We start from the raw sequence: 26363 nt of genomic DNA, 5'->3' as shown, positions 1-26363 counted from the left end.
CTACAACACACACAAGTTCACCATAATCTACGAAAGAACTACTTACATGTGCGTCCTCATTTAGAAGTCTCCCAGCTAATCCTGACTTGTAACTGACAAAGTTGTAGAAACAGCCTTTCTTTTACTGTCTATGGAGCTAGCTAGCTGACATGATCTACATCTGAGCTACTGGGCATGTGCAGTGCAATCAAAGATAGTACAGAAGAAGAAGAAGAAAAGAGGTCTCACTCTGTAGCTAAAACAGAGACCAGCTGAAAAGAGGATCTGCAGCAGTGAGAGAGAGCGGTGCAGTACAACAAATATATGGTGTTTTTTGAAAATTAAACCATGTAAACCTATTCTGGTACAACCTTAAAATACAATTATGAACCTGAAAATGAGCATAATATGGCTGCTTTAAGTTTGCCAATGACCATTTGGATGATCCAGAGGAGTCATGGGAGAAAGTCATGTGGTCAGATGAGAAGAATGATGAGTACCATCCCAAGAACACCATCCCTACTGTGAAGCATGGGGGTGGTAACATCATGCTTTGGGGGTGTTTTTCTGCACATGGGACAGGGTGACTGCACTGTATTAAGGAGAGGATGACCGGGGCCATGTATTGCGAGATTTTGGGGAACAACCTCCTTCCCTCAGTTAGAGCATTGAAGATGGGTCGAGGCTGGGTCTTCCAACATGACAATGACCCGAAGCACACAGCCAGGATAACCAAGGAGTGGCTCTGTAAGAAGCATATCAAGGTTCTGGCGTGGCCTAGCCAGTCTCCAGACCTAAACCCAATAGAGAATCTTTGAAGGGAGCTCAAACTCCGTGTTTCTCAGCGACCGCCCAGAAACCTGACTGATCTAGAGAAGATCTGTGTGGAGGAGTGGGCCAAAATCCCTCCTGCAGTGTGTGCAAACCTGGTGAAAAACTACAGGAAACGTTTGACCTCTGTATTTGCAAACAAAGGCTACTGTACCAAATATTAACATTGATTTTCTCAGGTGTTCAAATACTTATTTGCAGCTGTATCATACAAATAAATAGTTAAAAAATCATACATTGTGATTTCTGGATTTTTTTTTTTAGATTATTATGACATGCACCTACGATGACAATTTCAGACCCCTCCATGATTTCTAAGTGGGAGAAATGCCCGAGCTGAGCCTTGCAAAATAGCAGGGTGTTCAAATACTTATTTTCCTCACAGTATGTGTGTGTATATTATATATATATATATATATATATATATATATATATATATATATATATATATATATATATATATATATATATATATATATATATACATACATACATACATACATACATACATACATACATACATATACACACACACACACACACACACACCATCCAGGTCTAACCTGAATAGGGGCATCAAAAAGGCCAAGCACAAGCTAAGGATTGAGGATCACTTCAGGAACAACTCTGACCCCCGACGCATGTGGCAAGGCATCCAGGCCATCACAGATTACAAAACCTCCACCCCCCTGTCACCGACACCTCCTTGCCTGATGAGCTGAACCACTTCTATGGCCGCTTTGATAGGGACAACAAGGAGGTGGCCATCAAGGCTCTGGTCTCTGCAGATCACCAGCCCCTCTCACTCTCCACCACCGAAGTGTGTGCGGCACTGAGCAGGACTAACGCATGTAAGGCCGCTGGTCCTGATGGAATCCCCGGACGCGTACCACAAGGATGTGTGCTGAGCCCTCTCCTTTACTCCCTCTTCACCTACGACTGCACACCTGTACATGGCTCTAACACCATTGTCAAGTTTGCAGACGACACTACGGTGATTGGTCTCATCAGCAAAAACAATGAGACAGCCTACAGGGAGGTCCAGCACCTAACATTGTGGTGCACTGACAACAACCTGGCTCTCAACACCAAGAAGACCAAAGAGCTCATTGTGGACTTCAGGAAGTCTAAAGCCAGCACACACATCCCCATTCTCATCAACGGGACTGAGGTGGAGCGTGTCACCAGCTTCATGTTTCTGGGTGTCCACATCTCTGAGGACCTCTCTTGGACCCTCAACACCTCTACCCTGATCAAGAAGGCTCACCAGCATCTCTTCTTTCTGAGGAGACTCAAGAAGGTCCACCTGTCTCCTCAGATCCTGGTGAACTTCTACCGCTGCACCATTGAGAGCATCCTCACCAACTGTGTCACAGTTTGGTATGGCAACTGCTCTGCCCATGACCAGAAAGCACTGCAGAGGGTGGTGAAAACTGCCCAACGCATCACCGGTTCCTCACTCCCTTCCATTAAGGCCATCCAGGACAAGCGATGCTTGCGTTAGGCGCGCAGCATCATCAAAGACTGTTCTCACCCCAACCACAGATTATTCACCCCACTTCCCTCCAGAAGCCGTTACAGGTCTCTCCGCACCCGAACCAGCAGGTTCAGAGGAAGCTTCTTTCCTGCGGCTGTCACCCTACTGAACTCTAGCTCTGCATCCCAGTGACAACCAACCAACTAAGCCCCCAAACCCCCCTATCCCACCCATAGTGTCCTATTTATTTATTTATTTATTTATTTATTTATTTACAAATGTACATACTGTAACTACACTTATACATAGCCATATTCTACTGCTCTTAATACTATTCATCCTGCACATACACTTATTCTCACTACTCTTATAATGTTACTGTTTCTGCACTACAGTGGTACTGTTACCACACTGCACATAGCTGTACATACTGTACATATCTGTCTATATGGTTCATACTGAATATCCATATTTTATTCAGTTTTTCTTATAATACACTGCATTTATCTATATTATGTTTTTACTATGATGATGTTACTGCTGCTACACTGCACATATCTGTACATGTTGTTCATACATTGTTCATATTACATATTTTACATATATATGTATTACATATTTATTCCGCTCTTATAAGGTAACTGCTAATACACTGCACACATTTATATTTAACTTATATTACTCTAAACCACCATCTGTAAACCAACTATACACTACTGTCTACACTGCACTATATTTCTTGTCCTGTCTATACTTAAAAATCATATTGCACTTTTCTGCTCTTTTTGCTCTTCTGGTTGGACGCAAACTGCATTTCGTTGTCTTTGTACTTGTACTCTGCACAATGACAATAAAGTTGAATCTAAAAAAAACAAACTCTGCATTTCACACCAGTCCTTACCAACTGCCAGTGTGCTTATATGAATCCTATTTGGAACAATATAGTTCATTGTTAAAGGCACTCACAAATGACCTTTTTTCATGTCGAGGTTTGAGGACTTGGGATGGAGTCATCCTTTTGCAGTGGTTGGAAGAGACATATTAAGGGCTAGATCACAGAATTTTCCAATTTGCTTTGTAGGCTGCTAAACACGAGGCTACACACAGTAGCTCTTTGTTTAGGAAAGCCTGCAAAAGCAGGAGCACCACAAACATCCTGGTCATGATAGGCAGCGACAGATTCAGCTGCTCTCCATCACTGTGACATCAGATACTATCTGAAAAGAATCCTTCTTCCAAGCCTTGTTTCACTCTTATCAAATCGAGGTTTGAAAGCCACAACCAGCAACTTAATGAAGTTAATAGAAAGAAGGATGTCTGTGTTTACCATGTGTACCAAGGGCATAGGTTTTGTTTCAGCATTGGGGGAGTGCACGTTATAACCGGATGGCGTGGGGATCCTCCCCCAGATAAATTTGAGCGTCAAACCCTTAATTTCCTGCATTCTGGTGAATTTTTATACAACAATTTGTGCACAAGTAGACACTGTTACTGTTTTCTGTCAGACCATTAATAGATCTCAGCTTCATCTCACAGTAAAAGAAAGACAGAAATAAAGAAACAAAGAAATCAACAACAAAGAATAGGTCTCAGCATTTCCGACCGCACTTGAAGGCAGCTTCATTTGACGGAGAAAGACAGGAAGAAAAGAGACTGTGCTTTGCAACACAAACGTGCGCTGCAAAGTTTAGACGGTATGCTCAACTAGGGTTGTCTGAAATCATTAGGAAACATATTTAAGGTTTATAAGGATATAAACATGTTTTAACCCCCCCTGAATGGTTATTTTTCACCTTTTTTGGGGAGTGGGTTGTCTTTCATATGTTTAGACAAATCTACCCCTTCTAAATATTGGGGGGGGGGGGGCGCATATCCCTGAGTAAAGTAGGTGGGTGAGGAGAAACATCAGACCCTGTGTGTACAGTACAGCGTGTGCGTGGGCAGGTGGAGGGCGAGAAAGCATTGAGGCGTCTTTAAAGCGATTTCCCATGGTGATGTTAAGCTTCGGATTGAGCTCAGGGTTTCACTGTTCAAGGTTCCTGTCGGATTTTACAGTTAGCACAGTGGCAAGGACATTTGTTTGACAAGTGTATGTGTGTGTTTTCATAACGAGCGCTCCTACTTTTGAGCATTGAGTAGACCACCTGCTGTGGAGGCTGAAACAATCACTATGGACCATCTTGCCATGCGTTTACTGAGTGTCTCTACTCCAACTGCTTTGGTGGTTAGAGGCTCTGATAGCGTTGACTGTACACTCTGGTTTCATCAGCTCCTTAGCACTGAGTGGTAAGTCAAGTGTTTCTGGTGCTTTGTCATAATATTACATAATTTTGACCATCAGTGGAAAATAAAGAGAACCTCCAAATTACTTCTGAAGTTGACATAAATTCACTTTTCTCCAAACTATTCTTAATTTTGTAGTCTTTTACACACATTCCAATGACTGGGAAACACTGTAAGGCTGGAATGGTCCACTTACTAAAATCACATTAGATGTTTCCATTCATATGTGCAAGAATGTCCGTGACTGTGATACATTATTGCATAATAGATGCATATCATCATGTGTTAAATCAATCAATCAATCAATCAATCATCGATCAATCAATTTAATCAATCAAACTTTAATCGTATAGCACCTTTAGGTGTAATTCAAAGTGCCTTAAAGTGCCTTACAGATGACTGACAAGCTAATATGTAAAAAATAAATAAATATATATATATATATATATATATATAAATAAAATTGTTGAAAATAGATTTAACAAAACAAACAGATCAAATGTTGGCATGAGAGGGAATAAAACATTAAAAACTTGAATAAAACATTAGAGGCCTCTATGCTTCAAACAAAGTGCTTGTCAGGCTGAGAAATGTGGTCATATTTGCCCTTTATTTAGATTTTTTTTTGTGGCATTTTTAGGCCTTTATTTGACAGGACAGCTGAAGACATGAAAGGGGAGAGAGGGGGGGGATGACATGCAGCAAAGGGCCGCGGGTCGGAGTCGAACCCGGGCCCGCTGTGTCGAGGAGTAAACCTCTATATATGGGCGCCCGCTCTACCAACTGAGCTATCCGGGCACCCATTTTGCCCTTTTTTAACAGTAATTGCAATCTTTCCTTTTACCATGACGTAGTCGTCATGTAGTGGATATTATAGAAAACGAGAGATGAGAATAAAAATGTTGAATTACAAAAACCTTGTTATTTACCGTGATTCAAGGTTTTTCTAAACTGTCCAATATTGGTGTTTAGGAGTGTTGCAATAGGTGGACTAAGGCCAGTGTCAAAAAAAATTCTAACAGGTTGATATCAAGCCAAACACTGGACCGGACCGGACAAGTGTACTGAATTTTACCACTAGGGGTCGAACTTTACTCGGCTGTTCCAGAGTGACACAGGTGAGAGAGCCCATAATGAGAGTGTAGCGACTCCAGTCCACTTGGTGACAGCAATGTACCTCTAAGCCATGACTTTTTTCCTGCGGTGTTTACACTGTGCCTCGTCTTTTTAAGCTTGCCTCTTTCGCTGGCTTCAAATCCAAAATGTTTCCATATAGTTTTCTCTGAGACTACATCTGCCATATATCGTGTCGCCGGCCCCAAAAACCACATGAACTTTCTGATATACAGACACAACGTGCGCCATTCTCCCCTCCCACTGCTACTGAAACGTGATCTTCTTCATAGCGCTGCTCGGCAGTTAATAGCTGTCAGACACTAGCGCTGTCAGATATGACAATAAGAAGTGAAACCTGGTCCTTCCTTTATTTGACTGTTTCCATGACCATGAGCATGGACAATAATTCTTGACCGTTCAAACCTTATCAAATCATAACTCAGGGTCTTCCTCTCGCATTCTTCCATGACAACTGAGCAAACTCCAGCCGCTGAGAAAGTTTGCAAAATGGTGTACAATAAAAGTGCTACTGTTTCCATGAACCTTTCATCAAATATTAATTTCATCAATCCACTTTTTCCACCTCATGCGTAAAACCTTTCTTTGAATTCATGAGTTTTTGGTGTTTTATTTCAGTCTTTTAAAATGCAAATTCTAATTAGCATAAAAGCAGAACCAGTGGTCAGCCAGGTGGAATCCAAATGTGAGTTGCTGTTGACAGCCGATTAGCACGAAAAGATCAGTCATGGTCCACTTTCCTCTATCAACAAACGTGCTTAGCGTCTAGACAGCGGTTGACTTTCCTCGGTCGCCTAGCTGCACTTTGTTAATTAATAGACTCCAATGAGTTGATGTTGATGGTGTGAGTGTGAGCAATTCCCCTGCCAGGGAGACAGGGGGATATGGTGATTTTACTGGATGCAGAAATGCTACCTGGCACTAATGGATGTAGAATTCAAGATAATCAAGAGGCTAACGGTGACAGGAATATTTGTCAGAGAGAGCAGCAGTGAAGAGCTTTGTGCTTAGCTTAGACATCCAAAATGCAACCATTACCCTTAACTATACCAGGTCATTTCTTATGCACTGACTTACAATGTTATGTTCCTTCAGGGCGCATGAATGTATCCCAAGACATGAATGTATCCCAAGACATGAATGTATCCCAAGACAAAGGGCCTCTTTTAGACTCACAGCTGTGCATGAGGCACAGCTGGACTTGCTGCCCTAGTTTGCCTGCATTTTGACACTCAGACACACAAATACAGTTCGCACAGGGAGCGCAAAGAGCGAGACAGAGCAGGACATGGAAGGCAGATTGATATGTGGTATTAGACCACAGAGTGTTCACACTGACCAAATAAAAGAGACCCCTATCTGTCCTCTTTGTCGCACTTTGCATCGTTCCTTGTTGTGATGTGGCCTAGATTCCCCAAACTGGGTGTCCTGGCTAAAAGTAGCCCTTCGTACACAGAGGCTACTCAGTTAAAGTATGTGTAGTTTTGTCATCGCTTAAAGATTTGTAGCATCGGTTATGTCTTACCTGTGTGATTGCGCTGGATTCAGCCATCTGCAGTCACTTCCAGAGGGAATGGTAGTTCCATGGTAGGGAACACAATTAGTCATTGTCTGAACTATGATCCAACTGTGTTTAAACTTCAGTGGTCTGACCCTGATGTCAAGGTGGCCATCTGGGCATGGGACATGAACATTGTCCACTGCATTGTTGGACGATTCTGCACTTCACGATTTATTTATAAGTTCACTGCCAATGTAGGACATAGTGTTTCCTTAACGTAGCGCAGTGGAAGGTCAAAGTATCATTGTGCTTAAAACAAAGTGCTCGTTGGATGGTCAAACAGCATCCGAAACTGCCTTTCCAACGTCCCGGGTCTTTTTGCTATTGTTGGTCAACTGCTGTCTATCACTTAACTAGCCTAGCTAGCATTAGGGGTGGGACAGAAATATATCTTTGTCCTTCTTTGTGCAATACGAGAATCAATATTTTGGCGCCAAACATTGATGTTTTAAATAATAAAACAAGGTGCTCTAAATAGACACTTGAACATAAGTAAACTAGTCGAAGAGGTTTTCAAGGGGATGGCCAGCATGGTCTCACAGAATTCCGTGAAATGATCACGAACTGTTAACAGCGCATTACGTCGTAGTGGCACGGAATGTGTGAAAATTCCGTGTGGCCACCACGGAAAACGGTGCCAACGTAAAGTCAATGAGAAGATGACGTAGCATTAAGAGCGACTACGGTAGCGAGTAGTATGTAAGGCCAAAATTCCGCGTAAGGAGGTTGGTTGGGACCGGGGTTCGTGTCCCGCATGTCACGTTTCCTAAAGTCTCTTTCTTCTTTTCCTAAACCCAACCGTCCCGTTCTTCTTGCGTGTCACGGAACCATAAGCCCACCCACGACCTTTTCCTGAACCTAACCATCCCGTTCTTCCCGCGTGTCACGGAACCGTAAGCCCACCCATGACCTTTTCCTTAACTTAAGGGGCCGTGTTTATTCAACGGAATTCATCCGTGGACCCATCACGGAATTTTCGGCGATCCGTGTTCATTTCACAGAATTCTTCCGTGGGCCCATCACGGAATGTTTTGCGATTCCATGAAACTGCCACAAATTTTGAGTTAAGGGGCTGTGTTCATTTCATGGAATTCTGTGAGATCAGGTTGGTATGGCGGACAGCAGTAAGAAGAAAATTGCAGTTTAAGTCCAAAGTCTGGACCCATAGTTGCTCTACAGTTCTGTCATTTTAATTTACAGACTGAAAAATTTGTGCTGCAGAATTGTGCTGTTTTCTAACAGTTTGGACTCACAGTGAATAAAGAGAAAAAAACTTCAATTAATTAACTTTTTCATAGACATTTTGTATTCATACTTAGACCGATATCGTGATGTGTCATTAAAGTATTGTCTAGCAATATATTGATTATCGCAGAATTGCTGTATTGTGATATTATCTGTATCATGATCCATGTATCGTGTATCATATCGTGAGGTACCCTGTGATTCCCACCCCTAGCTAGCATTAGCTAACGTAGTTAAATAACTGAAGAAGAAAAAGCTCACCATCCACAGTGGTGTCACTACAAGCCTGATGCAATCTGATGATGGCATGAACAACCACTAATAGCTTTTCCTCCACTTGCCCTGTTTACAACAGAGCTAATAAAAGACGGGCCTTCTTTTTTCCCCTCTGACTGGACAGCAGAGAAAAGACTGTAATGATGTAGTACATTTTTGTGCTCAGAGTTGAATTCTCTGCGTGCCTTGAGTGTTTCTTTGGATAAAAGGTTGCACAAGCAAAGCTGTTAAAACCCATTAAAAACGGACAACAGCAGTGTGATCAGTGTGATTCCTCAAACAATTGTGGTTACACTCAAGTATGAGTGTGCACTTTGTGATTGAATTAATGGTTTCCTATTTTATGTGTCATAGTGTTGTGAATGCTGGCTCAGACAAACCACTCTGGTGTCAGTATTATAGAGGAAAAGATGCCTTTATTACCATGGCAATCCTCATACCGTAGCCTACTATAGGAGAAAATACAAGTATCTTGTTTTCTGCATGTATATTGGATCATATTGTGTAGCACATATCTCCAGTATGTGGAGCAGATGGATTTATTTTCTTTGCTGGCAGTGCTCTCAAATTAGAAAAGAGGAGATCTGTGTCACATGTGAGAGGAATAATCAGATGTCTCCTCAGTGTCAGTCCAGCTCTGCACTGTTTGCCTGCCTTACGTTGGGTTTTCACAGGCAGCTTCGAAGGTGGCAGAGTGAGCTGTTTAATTCATTCAGCAAGTTAGGTCGGCAGCAGTGAGTCCTGAGCATGGTGAAATGCTGAAGTTGTCAACAGTAACGTTACATAAGTGAATACATTGTGTAGTTCCTTTTGAGCAACAGTTTGCTTTACAATCAATTCTTAAAGCCTCATATATCTTACAATTACTTTCCAGGATATAGTGAAGTGCTGCGAATAGCCGTGAAGTGTAGATTTGTGGCTGATCGCCCGCCTGGCTGTTCATACCAGACGCCCTTTACTACGTGCCGGTCACAAAGGGATCCTTCTCCTCTCGACTCTAAAGAACGTCTCTCTCTCTCTCTGTGTGTGTGTGTGTGTGTGTGTGCGTGTGCGTGCATGTGTGCGTGTGCGTGCGTTCCACATGTGTCTGAAATATATAAAGTACTGTGTTAAGTACAACAAAGATAGCACAGTGTTTTATATATATATATCTCTATCACGAACACTGTGTTTGAGCTATGTTACTGGTGACTGGTTGCACGCTGTTCGTCGTTCGACTGCTCATGATTGTTTTCCAAGATGGTGCCCTCATGTAAACATGAACGCTACTGTCTTTATAATCTATGTTTTTAATAAACTGTACACTTACAAAGTTCCCAATGCTTTGGTTTACATTTAGGGACCCTCATTATGCTACCGTTGAAGTGTGGTGCTATTTTGAGGCTTGTTAGTGGTATAGAAATAGTGATTTACCATCTGCCCCGAAAGCTAGCATTAGCAGCTAACCACCGGTTTGCGTTAGCTTGTTTAAAGCTAGAGACGCATTTGATTAGCATGAAAACAGATCCCAGAGAACGTTTGACTCGGTACACATATGTTATTAATCCCTAGGTACATTTTGCGCCGGAATTGTCCTTTAAGCGAAATTGCACAAAAGCCTCTGTCCCCTCCCCCCATCTCCCTAAATGTGTCTGCTAATGCCAAGGGTTGTGCCAAAAACAAAGCATGATGTGGATACAGTACTTGGGAGGGAGGGGGGGAGGGCTGCCAAAATATGTGTGCTGCTTGAAAGCTGGATTGCTTTCATTGAATGAGAAAGGGAAAAAGAAGCAAAGGGAATGCAGCAAGTAACAGATGAACAAGGCAGAGAGACGTATTGTGAAACTATTTTCCGAATGCTGGGATCCCAGAGGCTAGGGCGTCACAATCAAACCAAGTATGCACATGTTGTGTAGGCCTGAAGGCAGACGAGAGGGGGGAAGAAGTGACTGTTGTCATTCCCTTTTAATTAAGCCGTGGGCAGAGACGGAGAGGAAGCTTTCTAATAACAAGTTAGAGCTCATTGATTTCAACATGTGTATTTTTATTTCGGTTTCATGGTTTAAATTTGGGGCTGAGTGTGTTCTGGCACCGTCTTCACCCTCTTGTTCCATTTTCCATTTTGAATGTGGTTGCTCGGGGAACTGGTCATAAATGTGAGGTGGTTTTTGCTCATACAGCAAATCAGCATTGCATCCCGTGCCGTGTGCCTTTTTTTAGCCACTTAAGCAGCAAGTTTAAATTAAGTTGTTTTGCATCCATGGTCAAAAGGAACTGGAGGGTTGCAAAAAGGGATGCAAAATGGCCACAGGTAGGAACTGGGACTGCAAGAGAAAAGAAAAGATTATTAATTAGGGGCCTCTGACAGGGTTGATGTTTATGTCTGTAGACATATATAGTACGCTGAAAAAAAATGGCCTTTTATTTAATAGTGAATGTTGTCTATAGTTATTTTCACCCAGATTATGATACTACAGGCAGCATTCATCCCACCCTTACGCACGCACACACACACACACACACACACACACACACACATTATGATGGCCCATCATCGGGAGCAATTCCGACAGCCGCCCGTATTAAGTGACATTTAGTGACATGGTCACCTGTTCAAATGATTACAGCCAATCCGTTCATTCATTTTCAGAACTGGGTATCAAATTCTTATTTTTTTGCATATTTGTCACCTAAATGTTTCAGATCATCAAACAAATTTAAATATAAGACAAAGATAACACAAGTAAACACAAAATGTAGTTATTAAATGAAGGTTTTTATTATTAAGGGGGAAAAAAATCCATAAAACATAACTTCCCAGGAGTGGCCGGCCGACCAAAATTACCCCAAGAGCGCAGCGACGACTCATCCAAGAGGTCACAAAAGACCCCACAACAACATCCAAAGAACTGCAGGCCTCACTTGCCTCAGTTAAGGTCAGTGTTCATGACTCCACCATAAGAAAGAGACTGGGCAAAAATGTTCCAAGACGAAAACCACTGCTGAGCAAAAAGAACATTAAGGCTCGTCTCATTTTTGCCAGAAAACATCTTGATGATCCCCAAGACTTTTGGGAAAATACTCTGTGGACTGACGAGACAAAAGTTGAACTTTTTGGAAGGTGTGTGTCCCATTACATCTGGCGTAAAAGTAACACCGCATTTCAGAAGAAGAACATCACACCAACAGTAAAATATGGTGGTGGTAGTGTGATGGTCTGGGGCTGTTTTGCTGCTTCAGGACCTGGAAGACTTGCTGAAGACATGCTCGAAAACCCTCCAATGTGGCTGAATTACAACAATTCTGCAAAGATGAGTGGGCCAAAATTTTTCCACAGCACTGTAAAAGACTCATTGCCAGTTATCGCAAATGCTCGATTGCAGTTGTTGCTGCTGCTAAGAGTGGCCCAACCAATTAGGTTTAGGGGGCAATCACTTTTTCACACAGGGCCATTTAGGTTTGGATTTTGTTTTCCCTTAAAAAACAACCTTCATTTAAAAACTGCATTTTGTGTTTACCTGTGTTAACTTTGACTAATATTTAAATTAGTTTGATCTGAAACATTTAAGTGTGACAAACATGCAAAAAAATAAGATATCAGGAAGGGGGCAGACACTTTTTCACACCACTGTAAAGGTGATGGTGAGGACAGCTTTGGTTTTTCTGTGAACATGTCAAAGCCTGGATCCAATTTCTAGCAGCTGGGAAAATACATTGCACATGTATCATTAGTTATCCACTTACTGTACTGTAGCTGTTTGTTGCAGTGGGACAAAGCCTGTTGTTGCCCCAACTGGATTATGAGATTTTACACTGTAACCTTCCCTTCACCCTTCCATCGCATCGGGGACTGAAGCTTTTAATTCAACATGTATGCATCCGTATGGTGCACGTTTCAGCTTAACCCTGCTTACAGTGCCAATACAGTGTCTGTCTGTCTGTCTGCCTCTAAATTAGATAAAAGACTGGAGATACAAAAAGAGGCACAAGCCATTTGTAGTTTTTCATCCACATCACTGATTTATTATCTGATATCACATCTGGTTCCTTCCATGTTCTGTTTTTGGCCTCAGTCAATGATGGCTACAGGCTCTAAAGTGGTAAGAATGAATAAGTGGGTAACACTGACACACATAGGGGCAGAATGTGTATCGTGGTCTATTTCTGTACTTTGCCGAGGTAGGATGCTCAAGAGTTGCGCCAGATGTTGTTGGCAGATATGGATCAATGTGTGACCTCAGCTTTGCGCGATACCTTATTAGAGGTGCCTGCAAGAACTCACGCTCACGCAGCAACGGTGCCAAATACCAGTGTGTGTCTGCTTTTATTAGTCTCACGTTGCCAGACCCTCCTCCACAGCGCTGCAGAGGATGGTCTGTCTTGTCCAAACAACATTCCGGGATGGGGGAAAAACGTACTCTGGTTTATTGGCATTTCTTTAAACCAATCACAATCGTCTTGGACTGCGCGCCGGACTCAATGACGGTGCCGCTGCAAAATAGCCTCAGGAGGGAACTTGTTTTGTTGGAACGTGTGTGTGTTCAAAGTTTGTTTTAGTCGTGTAAAAGAAAACCCAGCTAGCTAGACTATGTGCTCAACCCTCCCCCCCCCCTTCCATAGTCCGAAATTCCCTGGGGTTTAGAATGCCAACACAAAGAGAGCGGAAGGTGAGGGACATCTGGCCAAAAAAGAGGGACATACAGCGGAATTTCCGGCAGCACCGGAGCAATCCCGGAGATGAAATGTCATTGATATAGACTAGCTTTTACAGAATTGCTGTGGGGGGACTCTGTGGAGTTTTTTTTAGCCACTAGGCAAGGCAAGGCAAGGCAGCTTTATTTGTATAGCACATTTTAGGAACAGGGCAATTCAAAGTGCTTTACATGAAAACAGATTAAAAAATTTAAAACAGATAAAATATGAGAATAAAAGTTACAGTACAGTATAAGAAATGAAACATTGAAGAGCAATTAAAACAGTTAAATATATAAAAGCAGATAAAATAGAAATTTCTCTTTATATGCTTATATAGATTGTCGTACAGTGTCAACAATGCAACTTCAGTATAAGAAATGAACAGTTACTTAATGAAAGGCAACATCAAAAAGATAGGTCTTCAGCCTTGATTTAAAAGAACTGAGAGTTGCGGCAGACCTGCAGTTTTCTGGGAGTTTGTTCCAGATATGTGGAGCATAAAAACTGAACGCTGCTTCCCCCTGTTTAGTTCTGACTCTGGGGACAGAAAGCAGACCTGTCCCAGACGAAACTGAGAGGTCTGGGTGGTTCATACTGTAGTAGCAGATCAGAAATGTATTTTGGCCCTAAACCAGTGTACCAGTGTAAACCAGTAAAAAAGTGATTTATAAACCAGCAAAAGTATTTTGAAATCAATTCTTTGAGGCACTGGAAGCCAGTGTAGAGACTTCAGTACTGGAGTGATGTGATCCACTTTCTAGGTCTTAGTGAGGACTCGAGCAGCAGCGTTCTGAATCAGCTGCAGCTGTCTGATTGATTTTTTAGGGAGACCTGTAAAGACTCCGTTACAGTAGTCAAGTCTACTGAAGATAAAAGCATGGACAAGTTTTTCCAAATCCTGCTGAGACATAAGTCCTTTAACCCTTGATATATTTTTAAGGTGGTAATAGGCTGACTTTGTAATTGTCTTAATGTGGCTGTTAAAATTCAGGTCTGAGTCCATGACTACACCAAGATTTCTGGCTTTGTCTGTTGTTGTTAACATTATCGTTTGAAGCTGAGTGCTGACTTTTAATCGTTCCTCTTTTGCTCCAAAAACAACCACCTCAGTTTTTTCTTCATTTAATTTAAGAAAGTTCTGGCACATCCAGTCGTTAATTTGTTCAATGCACTTAGTCAGTTGTTGTATTGGGCTATAGTCCCCTGGCGATAAGGTTATATAAATTTGTGTGTCATCCGCATAACTATGGTAACTTATTTTATTGTTTTCCATAATTTGAGCCAGTGGAAGCATGTAGATGTTAAACAGGAGAGGCCCCAGAACGGAGCCTTGGGGAACTCCGCACGTCATATTTGTATGCTCAGATGTATAATTCCCTATAGACACAAAGTAGTCCCTATTCTTTAAATAAGACTCAAATCACTTTAGTACTGAGCCAGAAATGCCAACCCAGTTTTCCAGTCGGTCTAGTAATATGTCATGGTCGACCGTATCAAATGCAGCACTGAGATCAAGTAATACTAAGACTGAAATTTTGCCACTATCTGTGTTTAAGTGGATGTCATTAAAGACTTTAACAAGAGCTGTCTCAGTGCTGTGGTGTGGTCGAAAACCCGACTGGAAGGCATCAAAACTGTTGTTTAGTGACAAGAAAAGGTTGATTGAGTTGTTGAGAAACCGTTTTTTCAATGATTTTACTTCAAAATGGAAGGTTTGATATCGGCCTATAATTGCTCATTAGTGACGTGTCTAGATTGTTCTTTTTTTAAGAGTGGCTTAATGACTGCAGTTTTCAGGGCCTGTGGGAAGATACCTGAGAGAAGAGACGTGTTTACAATCTGTAGAAGATCTGTAGCCAAACAGTTTGCAACATTTTTGAAAAGGCTCGTTGGTAGAATATCAAGGCAGCAGGAGGAGGTTTTCAGATGTTGTATAATGTCCTCCAGGTTTTTACAGTCAATCATATGAAATTGGGTCATATTGGAATCTGTTCACTAGTTTTGCTGTAAAGCGATGTTTGATGAGCTTGTCAATGTATTTGTTGTTCTACCGGCATGTGCTACTATGCATGGGACGATATGAGATTCTGACGATATAACCTTCAGCAAAAATATCATGGTTTCATGGTATTGTAGTATTGCAATTACAGTTTTAACTGCATAATGGCATTGAAATGTGACTTTTTGAAACCGTGACGTGAAAGATACGATGTCTTTTGTATTTTTTTTTTTTTTTTTTTGGTATACTTATAAAAGGAAACTTGTTTCAGGGAGAATAAAACTACTATATATATATATATATATATATATATATATATATATATATTTATATTTCTTGAAGCTGCACTTTCATATGGCTCTTTGTAGTTTTGCTTATTTAAAGCTAATGTACTTGCACTTACTACTGGAGTTTGCACCTTCAGGATTGAAAGCACTTAATTGGAAGTCGCTTTGGATAAAAGCGCCAGCTAAATGACACGTAATGTAACGTAAAAGCCAGAGAGCGGAGTTCACTTCCCGGGAAAACAAAATACTTTCACCCAGGAAATGCCTGTTCCTGTTTGCAGCGACAGCGGCATTAACGGGTTTCTGCGCTTCGGTGGCCATCATGTTGAATGTAAACGAAAAGCTGCTTGCTGACGCTGCGCTATCGTCATCGTGTATAGCCCACCTCAACGGTTGCGATTGGTACCCCTTAACTAAAAGGGAGATGGAGCAGGGACCCCCAACTACATATATTGTATAAAATGAAGTTGCATATTAAACTGGGCCAACAATAGGGTGTAGGGCGGCCTAAACCCTTTATACATACCTTTTTGTTGCATAGAATACTAAGCTATTAAAATAATAATTGTTGGTATGATTTCATAAATCATCTTTTAATGTTAAACATACATGTATCACAGTGAATCCTTAGGATGATCTGTATCTGTGGATGGCTACCTTAGTGACTACCTTACCTATAGGCCAGTTAGCCTATCATCAGTGGGGATTTCTATTTGCTAATAATATGTTGGATTCTGTTAAGACATTTTAATTTTTGAAAAAAACTTTCAAAAATTAACAATAATTTGGAGGCCCCCCCAGCAGTGACTCTGAGGACCCCCTGTTGAAGATCGTTGTTCTATGGCACTATGTGTTCACGTTACAGCGCTTTACTTAGTTTAAAATACTTCTATTTTAGGTATGTAACATATGGTCTATTGGTGAAGTAGCATTGATGATATGATATATGATTCCCATAGATGTCTGTAAAACTGTTGACAGGACACCTCCAACTGCAAATGAAGTTAATTATTACACTTTGTATCACACATGAAGGTTTTATATTTGCAAAAACTCACATGTGCAGTTGGCTGCACAACAGATGCAAACCAGGAAAACATTTTTGCCTTATGCAATTTTCATTCTAGTGTAAGGGCGCCATGTAAATGTTTGGAATCCAGTTCTTATGATAGATTAATGGGCAATATGTTGTTCTAGGTGGTACGGCTGGGTAAAAATAATTGATTCTCTAATTAAAATCGAGCTTTGTTTGAGTGATCTGATGTCGATTAATAAAATCCCGAAATCGATCTTTTAATATGTGCCTTTTCACCATGGATAAAGTGATTTCACCCCCATTTTGGGGGGGTCAATTCTTAATGTAAACATTAACCTGGTGCATTTTAAAAATATTTGAGGGTTGTTTCTTGCTTGTACTGTACAATTTACAGAATAGTTCTCTGAGAAAATCTTTTATATCCAAGAAAAATTGGTATTGTAACTGAAATTTCCCTAACCTAACTGATATTAAATCAAATTGAAAATGTAATTGATTCGGGACCTTGTGAATCAGAATCTAATCAGGAAATGGATGGCGATATCCAGCCCTAACCAAAAAAGAAGCAAAACATAACAAGGCCAAACGCCAGTGTAACAATGCAGGTTTTCAGATTGGGGGTTTTCTAATGTTTTTTTTTTGTGTTAGGAAATTAATTCAATATGTTCATAAGGCCTTAGGATACACAGATGCATCTGTATCCGGTGAAATGTTGAGTGTGAAAAAAATGTGTTTGTGAACAAAGAAACCTCCACAGGGTGCCTTTAACACTGCACATGCTTTTTTTTTTTTTTTTTTACAGAGATGAAATGAACCCAATCCCTTTTTCTCTGTTATGTAGCTTTGGATCGAGGCTGTTCATATCCGTCTCAACAAACAATTACAGCAACTAACCAACTCCAACACCTGCTGAGAACAAAGAGCATTTAGAATTATTTTTCTTTCTTTTTCTTTCTTTTGATGTATTGTCTTTTCTTCTGGTAATCCATATTGTGTACCTTTTTCTATAGAAGATCCGTTTGTCACCCATTTCCATGGTGATACAGTGGGCAATCTGCAGGAGGTCCAAATCCCTCTGCACCCGAGGGAGATACTGTTTAATACTGTTGCAGATGTGCTCTTGTCTCTCCCTGACTATTTTAGTGAAATTTAATTGTTTCCTAATAATATTACCTAGAGGAAGCATATATAAGGAAAATAGAATTGGTCCAAGCATTGAGCCTTGTGGAACACCATGGCTTACTTTAGCATGCCTGGAGGATTCATCGTTAACATTAACAAATTGAGATCGATCAGAGAAATAGGACTTAAACCAGCTTAGTGCAATTCCTTTAATGCCAACTAAAAGTTCCAGTCTCTGTAACAGGATGCTATGGTCAATAGTGTCGAATGCAGCACTAAGATCTAGTAGGACAAGTACGGAGACAAGTCCTTTGTCTGAAGCAGTTAGGTCGTTAGTAATTTCGACCAGCGCCGTCTCTGTGCTATGATGCATTCTAAATCCTGACTGAAAGTTCTCAAATAAACTATTCCTATGTAGAAAATCACATAACTGATTAGCGACTACCTTCTCAAGGATCTTGGAGAGAAAGGAGAGATTAGATATAGGTCTATAGTTGGCTAAGACCTTAGGATCGAGGGTGAGTTTTTTCAGAAGAGGTTTTATCACAGCTACTTTAAATGACTGTGGTACATAACCTGTTACTAAAGACATATTGATCATATCTAATAATGAAGTGTTAACCACAGGTAAGGCTTCTTTAAGTAGCCTCGTTGGGATGGGGTCTAAGAGACAGGTAGATGGCTTAGTTGAAGAGACCTTTAACATCAATTGTTGCAGGTCTATAGTATAAAAGCAGTCTAAGTATATGTCAGGTCTTGTCGTTCTTTCTAGCGGTCCTGTGTTTAAAGGTGAACCGTTAGAAGTTGAGGGAAAGAGGTGATTAATTTTATCTCTAGTTGTTACAATTTTATCATAAAAGAAGCTCATAAAGTCGTCACTACTCAGAGCTATAGGAATAGATGGCTCAATAGAGCTGTGAAGCTCTGTCAGCCTGGCTACAGTGCTTTATTAAAGTACCTGTTTTCAATCAGCAGAGCTGCACAGAAAGGCTGGGGGGAGCGGTTGACTGAGAGTATGGGCTGAACTTGCTGCCTTTAGTTTTACATTTACAACTAATCCATTTCTGATAAGAAACAATCAGATTTTTTTTAAAATCTGCATTCCCAACTAAACATGCTCTGACTATTCACCCTATTTACTTTTCAGGAAAGTATCAACTTCACTGTGCAAACTTTATATTACTATACTACTACTTTCTAGTTAATGATCATAAGTAGTTTGTGTCACTTTGTTGGGGTTAGGGTGGCAGTAGCTCAGTCCGTAGGGAGTTGGGTTGGGAACCGGAGGGTCGCTGCTTCAGGTCCCCGTACGGACCGAAGTGCGGAGGTGGACTGGTAGCTGGAGAGGTGCCGGTTCACCTTCTGGGCACTGCCTGGGTGCCCTTGAGCAAGGCACTGAACCACCCCGAACCGCTCAGGGCGCCTGTTCAGCAGCCCACTCACTCTGACATCTCTCCATTAGTGCATGTAAAAGGACCTGAGCGTGTGTGTGTATTTCAGGCCTGTGTGCAGTGTAATAACAACAGAGTGTAAATTGTAATTTCCCCATTGGGGATCAATAAAGAGTATAAATTATTAAATTATTAATTGTTTCCATAGTGACAGGCTGCTGAAGCTGAAAGGCACTGAACAAAAGAACATTTTCAAAATAGAAATGAATGATCTTCAAATCTTTTTCTGGTGGTGTGTTAAACAATCTCAGCATGGTCAAAAATGTAACTGGAGGCAGCGTTTATTTTAAAGACTATATAGTTTATTTTTTAAAAGGCTCTTAATTTTCCTAAACAGCTGGTCACTGTAGTTCTCAGTAAGTGTTACTCAAACAGGAGGAAATAGTGCATTTGTTGGGGACTATTTTCAGCAGGAGATTAATCCACATTTGCCGCCCTGGTGTGTGCTTTGAGGAGAGGCCAAGGGTGCCACAATGTTATTACATCATTATTCATTTATGCGTTTTTAACATCTATATATATATATATATATATATATATAAAAAATATCATTTCACCACATTAAAATAATCGCAGACATTTTAATTAATTAATTAATTAACTACATTTTACATTACTTTTTTAAACATATCAAACCAGAAGAATAAAGCAATGAATATGAAAATCACCATATTAAAAACATGGCAACCCACGGTTGCTGGTTGTCAGAGTAACGCAACACGCTTTCTGGCTCGATTCCATTGGAAATCGTAATTTTTTAAACGATTCCAAGTTGGAACCGGTTCTCGATGCCCAATCATACTCTGCAGCCTCACATGTACCATAAAAATCCCTGCAACCTTGATTCGTCAGTTTGTCCTTGTACACCTTAAATATAAGTTTATTTTAATTCTGAAAAAATAACATATTAGCGTACTAATTGTATTCATTGTTTATGTCAAGTCAATCTGTAAATCTGCTGAGCACCTGTATGCTTTTATTCTGAGTGGTTGAGAATGGGCCTATATTATTTAACTTTATAATACATTTATGTTATATTGGGCGATGGGTGGCTCGGGTTGCCATGAGAAAAAAAAATTATTTTTAAAGGGGTTGAGTTGGGATTGAAGAATAGCTGCAAAGATGTATTGATTAGTTGTCGACTATTAAATTAACCAGCAACTATTGTTATGATAATCAGTTTAAGTAAGTTAAAATTCTCTGATTGCAGCTTTGTTAAATGTGAATACAGGTATGTTCGAGTTTCTTCTCTCCTCTGTGACAGTAAACTGAATTGTATACTATACTAATTGAAGAGTTGTGGACAAAACAAGACATTTGAGGACGTCGTCTTGGGCTTTTGGGAAACAGTGATCCACATGTTTACCTTTTTCTGACTTTTTAGAGACCAAACAACTAATCCATTAGTAAAATAACCCTTAGTTGCAACACTAGACTGAAGTGGCTATATCAGGCTTTGATACACACACACACACACACACACACACACACACACACACACACACACACACAATACTCTTTTCGTGCGATTTGTTGATGATAAAAATCACCAGCCTTATCCTTTAGAAGTCACTATAGCTAAAGCGTGATTTAGGCTTCTGCTGAGTCTCCACAGAGCTTTCGCCGTAGCCTACGTAAGTGGCCTGAAGTTTATACGTGTGCGTTGGTCTGTGCTCTCTTTAACGGAATAACAGGGCCGGCATGTGTGTGTGTCTGTGTCTGTGTGGGTGTGCGTGGGGAGTGTGTAGTAGAGCGAGTAAGAGAGTGACGGTGATTATATTCAGAGTGAGTAGTGCTTCTAGACTCATAGTGAGAGAAACAAAGTGTCTCCCCTGTTCTTTCTGACCACGGTGGGAAATCTGGAGCAGGAAAAGTTAACCCTCTCCTTGATTTCATGTTGTTTCTGGAGAAGGAGAACCAGGAAATGAGTCGGGAGAAATGCAACGCTACCCAGCCACGGCCGAGCGATGTCTGTTGCCACGACGTGAAGTTACATTTTTAGAGAGATGCACGTCAGGCTACGGCGTAGGGTCCGGCGTAGGGTCTGCTGTAGGGTCTGGCGTAGGTCTGTGTCTCCACATTCCTACATACGTAGCCACGGCGTAGATTTTCCGCAGAAGTATAAATCACGCAGACCCTGACTATTTTATTGCCAGGTCTCCCCCGTTTCCACTCTGCCCTCACCCCTCTCTCATTTCCTGTCAACTCTCTACTCTATCCTATCCATCAAAGGCAAAATAAAATAAAAATAAAAAAACAGACAGAAGTCCAGAGGATGGTTTCTATTATGTGCAAATGAAATGTCACAAATCAAACTTGTGAGACTCCCTTACTTTCCGCTGCTACAGAGCTAACCGGAGCCAGACTGAGCAGCCAATATTAGCCAACACTGGCTTATAACAGACAGTAGTGAAAACAGAATTGGCCTACATTCAGTGCAGTTAAATTGCAGCAGTACATGTTTTATAGTCCACTTCTTGTACTTTTGTGACAATTGGTTGTGACAACTGAAAACATCCGACACAAGGAAGTGGTTTTAGCTTTTTCTAAGGCAATTATTAAGGTTTGTTTTCAGGTCACGTCCTCTAAAGGTGTTTTTTTTTTTTATCCAATTTTTTTTTTTTTTTCCTGCAAGAGTGGAAATTTCCGAAAGAAAACACTGTTGCAGCAGAAGTGGTCAGACCCTCAGCAGGCGGTGATGCTTAGTAAATCCTACAGTAGGCCAGCGTTGCGGAGGAGGGTCTGGCTAGTCTACACAGCATTCTGGTATGGGAGAAAAAAAACAATCACAATCGTCTTGGGCAGGGCTAAGCGCTGGACGGAGCCACAGTGCCTCTGCAAAATAGCCTCGGGAAGGAACTTGTTTTGGTGGAACATGTACGTTCAAAAGTTGTTGTAGTCGTGCAACAGAAAACTTAGATTGGACAGATAGTCTAGCTAGCTGTCTGGATTTACCCTGCAGAGATCTGAGGAGCAGTTAACCATAGTCCTCATAAATCCACCGGAGTTTAGAACGCCAACACAAAGAAAGAGGAAGGCAACTGACATCCGGCCTAAAAGAGTGAAATCCGGGGGAATTTCCGTTGGCAACGGAGGAATCGCGGAAGTAGAACGTCATGGATATAGACTAGTGTTTCCGAAAGCCCAAGATGACGTCCTCAAATGTCTTGTTTTGTCCACAACTCAAAGATATTCAGTTTACTGTCACAGAGGAGAGAAGAAAACGTTTAACAAGCAAGAATCAGAGAATTTTTACTTGTTTTTCATAAAAAATGACTAATGTAATCCATTATCAAAATAGTTGCCGATTGATTAACAACTAATCGATTAATCGGTTAATATTTGCAGCTCTAATCTGCCCATCTTTCTTCTTTCCAAAACATCCCTGATTTGGTAACTCTTGACTGGCAGGTCAAAAGGTGTCTATGTTCAAACTAGGCCATGTTTGATTAAATTGTATTAAGTTTTCCTCCAACTATATTTTAACCCCCACAATCAACCCATTTAAAACCTGTTGAAACAACAGTTAGATGTCACCATTCAACCAACCTTTTGTAAAACCTTGTTTTAACATAGACCTCTTTTGACCTGCAACTCACCAAATCAGTGTTCACTGGGTTGTTACCCTGAGATGGTTGTTCTGTAGATTTTACTGTGCAATATGCACTGGTATTTAAATAATTCAGCCTGTTGTCATGAACCATTCTTTCAAAAAGCTATGAAAAGTTAAGCACTGTAATTCGTAAGCATTCCACGTTTTTTTTTTTTTTCTGTATCCACCACATTGACGGCCGCTGTATAAGAATGCAGCTGGCCGCGTAGGGAGGAGGTCGGGGTGGATGGGTGGGCGTTAAAACACAGGACTTGGGTGTTGAAACACAGGACTTTCAAGCCAGGGAGCGGAGTTTGCTTCACGGGGAAAACAAAAAGAACTTTCACCCAGGAAATGTGTGTTCCTTGGGAGTGTTTTAATCAAAACCACCATCTTTTTCCTAATTTTAACTAGTCATTTTGGTGTCTAATCTTCACTTTCGTCGCGGCAAAATACTCATATTTTGTGGACTAAATTGAACTGTAATCTCCGTTGAAACGAGCGGCAGCTTGCGGTGCTCTGTACCCGGCTCACAGTCACCCATTTTCAGCTAAACACATCTACTATCTGCTGCGTATCAATGACCGAGCTGTGACGGAGGTCCGTAGCCCACGTCTCGGAGCTCTTTAGCAGCTTACACCTTAAACCAGTACATAGTAGTAGTCAGTACATCTCTCCAAGCTAGCTGGCTTGCTAACTGTCAGTTGGCAAGCTGACTGTCAGTTAGCAAGCAAGGTAGCTTGGCTGCTAACTGAAGAAGTTTACAATTTATTTAAGAGGCATTTTTGTCCATTTGGCTCAAGTCTCATAACTGTGTGTATACTATACCTCTTTTGTGCGGCAGTTTACTCTCAATGGAGTTGGAACACAGCTAATTATGATTATGATAGCGTCCTTTGTTTTGGCCTCCCTTCAGCCCTCAGGACAGATTGTTATTGGTCAACCGTGCATATGTCCCCCAATGTTGAACCTGACACGCAAATATTTGTGCAGATTTATTTTGACCGCATTGATCCACCTATCTCTGCAATGTCATAGTAATGATTGGATTTCCCACTGAAATGTTGGTAATTATCCCTCATTGCACGAAAAGTGTGTGCACACAACAGCTGTAAATACAGTAGATCAGAGTGGAAGCAAGGGGTCATTCTGTAAACTGTGATGAACATTTATGATTATAATAGGTTTGGCTAACCTGGGAGTTTGTTTACAACCTGCCTCATCATCTGACTGCTTGTGTGTCTTGTCAAACTTCCTGGTAGTAATATTGCCATGTTTCCAGATCTCAGCTATTAATTTGGTGGGCACAATCCTCTTATTACTGAAAGAAATGATGGCCAAAATATATATAAAAAAGAAAAGTTATTATAAACTGGAATTATCCTTTAACAAGCTTTCACAAGAGAACAGCAGTGTGTTGTGTTGTCCAGGACTGTGCCTGTTCCCTATCCAGCTGTTGGGAAAAGCTGTATGTGCTGTTCAGGGTCACATAACTCAATCTTCCAAGACCCTTGTGGCCTCAGCTGTTGGCTGGAGATGAGCCAAGTGTACACAGACAAAGCTGACCACCTGCCAAATCTTTCGATCCACAATCCAAGGAATCCAGCCTCTGGTTTCAGCCCAGTGTGACATCACCATGTTTACAGGCTTGAACTGTATGTATGCTGTGTGTATGTGGGGCATTTTAGCCATCCACTGTGTTCTACACATAACCCTAGGAAGTGTGCCCGGCTTTGAAGCAAATTGAACACCAAACAGTGGAATTGCTCCTGGGCCGTCACGTGATGTCCTCTGGCCCAAAAAGTCTTTTTTCTCATAGACTCACATGGCGAAAGACACTTCTGCAAATCAGTGTATACATTCTTTTTAGCATCACAACCCCTGCTAAATGACTCATTTCACTATCAGAATTTGATCCATTCGGTCCAATATCATTTGGAATGTCTAGAAGAGCTGCACGATTAAATCATTTAATCCACAGTCAAGTTAGTGCAGCGCTTAACTGGAAGTAGCCGGCTCGGTCTGCGAAGGTATCTGGTATCTGCTCTATAGGCCGCACAGTGAGGAAGTAGTGCCAATTGTCCATGGAATTTTTGGCTCTATGATGGCTTCATAGCCACTGACAAGCAAAAGGAATAAAACAGGGGCTCCGCCTCAAACACTGTATCCAGTTCTTTTCTACATCCATGGTTCCCATTTTGTGTGTGTGTGTTTGTGTGTGTGTGTGTTTCTCCTAAAAGCTGGCAGGGTTCCAAGCTAGCGAGGGTTGAGCCAGAGACATGGAAACCGACCAATCAGAGGACTTTGGGAAGAAATCCTTGGGTGCCCACTGCTGACCTATTTGTAGTTAGGCAGGCGTTGACACTGTAAAACTGCAAACCCTGTAAATATCAGAGCTGCCTTATTGGGAAGACGCATAGAGCCGGATCCAGTCAGAACAACATAATACTTTCGCTTATCGAGTTACATTTAGAAGCTCATGTTTACTTTCTGCATGACTTTCTCATTTTAGTTTGACTTGTTTTTTCCCCCTCTTTGTTCTTGTCTTTCTGATTTTACTGCCTGGAATGCTGCAGCAAACAGCGTCCTGCATGTCTGCCCATAAACATCTTGTTGATTCAATACCCTACTATGGTACTGCCAGCCTGGCACTCACCATGCCTCTGTCCTTTCCTTCCCTCCTAGCCTTTCCTGCCTGCCTGTCTGGGAAAGCCTAGTGTTTACTGCAGAGAACTGGGCAGTGGGAGGAAAACCCAGACCCAGATTCTACTGGTTTATTGCTGTCTGAATTTAGATCCTGAGCGTATAGCTCACTTCCTATGCTATATATTATCTTTATGGACCTGGAGACTACAAAGACTAATGAGCAAAACATTTGTTCTCCAACTATATGGAAGACTTTCTAACAAAGACAAAGAGAGGCTGAAGAATGCTATTTTTGCATAAATAAGTGTGTGTGTGTGTGTGTGTGTGTGTGTGTGTGTGTGTGTGTGTGTGTGTGTGTGTGTGTGAGTGAGTGATAATAAGTATATTTGCGAAATGATTAAAGTACACTGATACAGACGCATCCAGTACCACTTGGCATTAAGTAACGTTAACTTACCATTTGCTAATAGCTTGCTTAAACACATAAAGCATTAAGATAGACAGTCTAAAACAGAGATCTTCAACAGAGGGTCCAGGACCCTAAGGGATCCTCAGAGTTACTGCAGAGGGGCCACCAAATTATTTTTTGATAATTTCTTGAAAGTTTTTATTTTCTTCCAAAAGTTAAAATATGTCTGAAAATATACATAAACATAAATCCAACATACTATTAGCAAAGATAAATCTGCTATTTGTGATTTTTGTATTATCGTTATTTATACAACATTGATGACAGGCCTACTGGCCTGTAGGTAAGGTACTTTTTTGCT

The 26363-nt window shown here is 41.1% G+C and overlaps 1 protein-coding gene across 3 annotated transcripts in view; it reads left to right on the top strand.

Moving 5' to 3' along the window:
* The window catches only part of thrb (thyroid hormone receptor beta), a 194701-nt gene that overhangs the window by 61430 nt on the left and 106908 nt on the right, over positions 1-26363 (top strand). The window lies entirely within an intron of this gene.

The sequence above is a fragment of the Sander lucioperca genome, chromosome 16 (genome assembly GCF_008315115.2).
Source record: "Sander lucioperca isolate FBNREF2018 chromosome 16, SLUC_FBN_1.2, whole genome shotgun sequence".
In the NCBI taxonomy this organism is placed as follows: Eukaryota; Metazoa; Chordata; class Actinopteri; order Perciformes; family Percidae; genus Sander; species Sander lucioperca.
This window is presented reverse-complemented; position numbering and strand designations above follow the sequence as displayed.